Below are 5,165 nucleotides of genomic sequence, written 5' to 3'. Positions count from 1 at the left end.
CATCAGTGAGCTCTGTTTTAAGGACGCTCCTCTCCTGAAGAGCCTGCTTTGATGTGCTGACTAATAGTTTGACCCCGAGGACAAGCCAAGATCCCAAATCATCCTGCCTCAAGTTTCTTTGGAGAACATCTACCTAGGGCTTTTATACAAGGGTTAGCGCACGCCCCTTTCCTCCTGCAACGCTGGGCTATTTGTAAAGCGACCTAATGACCATCGATTGATTGATTTTAACCCAGAAGGCAACCGTAAAGGGATTGGTTGGCTGCCTGCTTCCTCAGTTTCCCCACACTCCTGTGCTCTGCTGCAGGCAACAGCCTGCGGGTTTGGGCTGGACTGGAGGAAGCTGGGTAGGATATTGTAGGGAGCTAAACGATCTCATCGACTGTCTCCACATGGGTTTTGATCAAACCCCCTCTTTTTAAGCAGAGCTCCTTCTCTGACTTCAGTGGGGAGTTCTTGCCTACTCATCAGTGACACAACACAGTGGCGTGATTCTGGGCTTTACTAACGCCTGCCGAGTCAAGCTGCAACCGAGGGTTGTGTCCGAAACCAACATTGTCACTCAGCTCCAGTCGTGCAAGGGCAGAATCCCGGCCAAAGGCAGAGCTCTCTTCCAGGAAAGTAACGAGAGAGATTTCCGGGGTGTAAATGAGAGGGTGTTTAGCGAGACCTTTCGGAGATGCCCAGGCCAGCAGCACAGGCCACTGAAATCTCGGTAGGAATCTGTCTCGTAAAACATCTACCCTGTGTCTTGCGACTCTCTTTCCCCCTGGAACAGTGCAGCCATGGAAGGGGCGACTAACTTTGCAAGGTGTTGGCAGCACCCTGACAATGAGCGTGTGACGGGAGGGGTGACAGCTGCACCCATGAAAACTGCCGAATACTTCTGCTAAAAATCCCCTCCCCCCGCCAATGTTTCAGGGTGCAGAATGACACCCCTGATGGAAATGTGCAGGGGGACACACAGCACACCCACGCCCTGTCGAGGGCAGGAGCCTTCCTCCCAACACACGTTTCTCGAGATTCAGGAGAATCTTCCCCACCTTCGGTTGCTAAATCCCTTGCGCCTAAGGGGCAGAAGGAAACTGGCTTCTCAGATGCCTAGGCAAGGTCCCAAGGAGCAAGCCACCTGGGGGGGGCTGCACATTCCTGCTCGCCCCTTCTCCTGGGCTGCACCGTCTGCGCCTCGGGAGTCCAGCTGCTCAAGGCTATTCCCCCCCCCGCCCCCGGTTCTGCTGGGTTTTGCTCGCCCGCCTTCCTTGCTTTGCTTTGCTTTGCTTTGCAAGCAGCTGTTGTCTCTCGCGCGCCTCTGCTGGCTCCCTCCTGCCCCCAGTGGCCAGCGGCAGAGTTGCTATGGCTTGACTCTGCTGGCCGCCAAGCCGGCTCCCGTCCCAGTCTCTGTGGCGCAATCGGTTAGCGCGTTCGGCTGTTAACCGAAAGGTTGGTGGTTCGAGCCCACCCAGGGACGTGGGGGGAGGCGGTTCCCTTTTTGTGTACAGTCTTGGCTCCCGTATGGGGGTTGATTTTATTTCCGTTGCATTGAAAGGATACGGAGTGGAGAACTGCGTTTGCGAACCGGACTTGTCCTGCAATCAGCTACACAGCCAGAGAGAGCAGGGAGTGGGGTGATGTGAGTTCAAGGTATCCCTTGTGTAATAGGTTGGGGACAGAATGTCCCAGTCATCCCGGTCAGGATTCTCCAAGGTATTTAGGCTGAAATCAAGAATGAATGAATGCAAGTCTCAGAGGGGGCTGGGAAAAGTTTTGTAAAGTTCTGAGCAGTTGAAAACAGAGCAACAGAATGTAAATGCTTAGACACCTTTACCCACATCTGCTAGCTAGAACTCCAGTTTCAGATAGATTAAATGGATTAGGCCAGGGGTAGGCAACCTATGGCATGTGTGACAAAGGCGTGCGGCACGTGAGCTGATTTTCAGTGGCACTCTCACTGCCCGGGTCCTGGCCACCGGTCTGGGGAGCTCTGCATTTTAATTTAATTTTAAATGAAGTTTCTTAAACATTTTAATTTTTTTATTTACTTTACATACAACAATAGTTTAGGTTTCAGAGTAGCAGCCGTGTTAGTCTGTATCCACAAAAAGAACAGGAGTACTTGTGGCACCTTAGAGACTAACAAATTTATTTCAGCATAAACTTTCATGGGCTACAACTCACTTCTTCGGATGCATAGAATGGAAGACACAGGAGAGCTTTATATATACAGAGAACATGAAAAGGTGGAAGTAGTCATACCAACAGGAAGAGTCTAATCAATTGAGATGAGCTATCATCAGCAGGAGAAAAAAAACTTTTGAAGTGATAATTGAGATGACCCATAGAAGATGTGAGGAGAACTTAACACAGGGAAATAGATTCAATTGGTGTAATGACCCAACCATTCCCAGTCTCTGTTTAAACCTAAGTTAATTGTATCTAATTTGCATATTAATTTGAGTTCAGCAGTCTCTCTTTGGAGTCTGTTTTTGAAGTTTTTTGTTGCAAAATTGCCACCTTCAAGTCTGTCACTGCCCCCACCACCACGCAGCACAGAGGCTGGGCCAGGCCGGGCTCTGCAGCTGCGCTGCCCCAGAAGCTCGCAGCCCAGATGCCCGGAGCTTTGCTCTGGCGGCAGAGCGAGTGAGTTGAGGCTGCGGGGAAGGGGCTGGGGCTAGCCTCCCAGGCCAGGAGCTTGGGGGCCGGGCAAGACAGTCCCACAGGCCATAGTTTGCCCACCCCGAGTTAGCATATAAAGTGTAGACACTTTACTTTGACAGAATGGGCAAGAAAAATATGGGCCCAGCCAAAGCATAGAAGCAATTTGATGTTCCCTTTTACATACTATCTTCAGGGGCTTTATGTAAACTCCCCATCAGTAATGATTAACCTGGGAAAAGCGTAGGATAGAAAAAGCAGATGTAGATCATTCAAATAGGCTGTTGCCAAGTCTGTTGGCATCTATAGGAAACCAAGAAAGTCAGCAACTCCAGTGCCGGCGCCGACTCTGATCATTAAAAATATCCCATTTTTAGACTCGCTCATGAGATTTTGGCTACCTAATAACTGGAGCTGGGAGAAGCACACCTACTGACTTTTGGATCTGTTTTCTATTCTTAAACGTGGAGCAAATTCATATCCCACCTGTCAAAAAACACAGAAAGCGAGATACATATTTTTCTGTGGTGGTTTCTTTTCATAATTTTTAGTGTCTTTTTTCTTCATGTTCATCCCTGTGTATTTATTCAAGGCACCCATTTTTGTTTTGGGGAGGATGTTTTCTCCATTCTGCTAGACACTGTTATGTTTATTGTCCTGCCACCATCCTGAAAACTGTTTCACAAAGCTAGAGGCTTTATAAAATGTCAAAAACTGTTGGGCTGTCCAGTCCATAAATACCTTTTAGAAAATAACAGATCTTCCAACTAGGTCTAAATAATTATCTTCTATATTTCCCCTACTCCTACTGTTCATCTAACAATTATGGCACCACAACAACATTCATGGCATATTTCCCACATCATTTCTCTTTCTTATCCTCTTTTGGTCTGTGTCAAGCTTGCCTGTACTTTTCCTTTTATGGGCAGCTTCATCTCCATGTTAGACCAAAACTGTGCTAGATAACCAGTAAGGGCCATCAACTAAACCATCAACATGGCAACCCTTCAGCATAACTCCTTTCACAAAAGAACAATTTCATATCTAGTGGGGTGATTGTTTTCAATTACTTAACTGTGTATTCATGCTGGTGATGATCAAGTGCACAGATAAATGCAGCGTGTATGCAACTGACATTTGCAAAATAATATAATGCGAAACTGTCTTCTACGTTGACATTTTATGACTTTCAAAAAAACCCCTAAATATGCAAGTCAGAATGCATCAATTCTCCGCATGTATAAATCTGTGTGGTATAAATCTGCTCCTTGAACATCTGTCAGATACTTCTTTGTATAATGTATGAGAACATGTAAGTGCACTGATATGACACACAGGATCACAACACAGACTGACATACAAGCAGAAGGACATAAATAGACAAGACAGAGGTGCTCTAGTTGTTATCTCACACTGAGTAATACCTCTCTCTTCTAACACTGATTTCAATGGGACTTGCTTGTGGGGTACTGTATAGTCTACATAAGGGTGGCAGAATCTGGCCCAACATGAGAACAATAGGCCAGATCCTCAGCTCATGGAATGCAGCATGGCCCCATTGGCTGGCCCAATATCATTAAAAGAAAACAGATAACCCAGAGTAGAAGCCAGTTACAGTGATTGGTGTAAGAGGATCAGAGCCAAAGCCTGATAATAAAATTCATCTCTCTCTCTCTCTCTCTCTCTCTCTATATATATATATATAGAGAGAGAGAGAGAGAGAGAGAGAGAGAGAGATAGAAATGGAGAGAAAGAGGGAGATCATCTCTCAGAGCTCATCCAGAGCTCTGTGATAATAATAGAGAGCCCCTGAGGAAGCCAGCCCTGATTACAGAATGGGCCCCACCTGAGAGAAATTAGGTGGTTTCAGATTAACTACTGAGTGGGCCCAGCTGAGGAAGGGCTGGAGGAAACAGAATGCAGGGAGTCAAAAGGTGCCTGCAGGGTGTTGAGTGAGCACCCAGAGGACAGATTGGGAGACCTAGAAGGGAAGGAAAGAGGTGAGGAAGGAAATGGCCCATGGAAAATGGTCATATGGGTAGAGGATTTGATTGAGCTGTGCAGTACAGAGCCCTGGGCTGGAACCTGAATGTGAGGTTGGGACTGGATTCCCCTACCAGCCCCAAGGAAGCGGTGTACAAAGGTAGCTGAGCCCAGAAAGGGGGCTGGAGTCTGAATGTGACCTCGCTGAAGAAGGAGCTGTGGAGAGGCTGGAAGCTTTTTATTTCTGTGAAAATAGTTTTGAATTTGAGTGTGGATCGCTGACCCTGGAAGGAACAGGCTAAAGACTGTGCCCTGGCTGGAGGGGTGAGTTATCTGCAAGAAACCAGCCCAGCCCCAGAGTGACTGTTGACAAGGACACTGTGATGCTCTGCCTGGCCATGAGGAAGCGCATAGTGGTGAGTAAAGCCTGTTCCAATGCTTTTTCTTACATTCCTTTAACTGCAGCATGTCTAAAACAAGTACACTTTTGTAGTTTCCCTTGTCCACTCTCCCTTTTCCTGCACCTCCTG

General features: G+C 47.3%; 1 non-coding gene across 1 annotated transcript; it reads left to right on the top strand.

Moving 5' to 3' along the window:
• Positions 1–1,394: 1,394 nt before the first annotated feature.
• TRNAN-GUU lies at positions 1,395–1,468 on the top strand. Its single transcript has one exon. It is a non-coding gene; the product is annotated as a tRNA-Asn (tRNA).
• The last annotated feature ends 3,697 nt before the right edge of the window (positions 1,469–5,165 follow it).

Source organism: Mauremys mutica, chromosome 25, assembly GCF_020497125.1.
Source record: "Mauremys mutica isolate MM-2020 ecotype Southern chromosome 25, ASM2049712v1, whole genome shotgun sequence".
In the NCBI taxonomy this organism is placed as follows: Eukaryota; Metazoa; Chordata; order Testudines; family Geoemydidae; genus Mauremys; species Mauremys mutica.
This window is presented reverse-complemented; position numbering and strand designations above follow the sequence as displayed.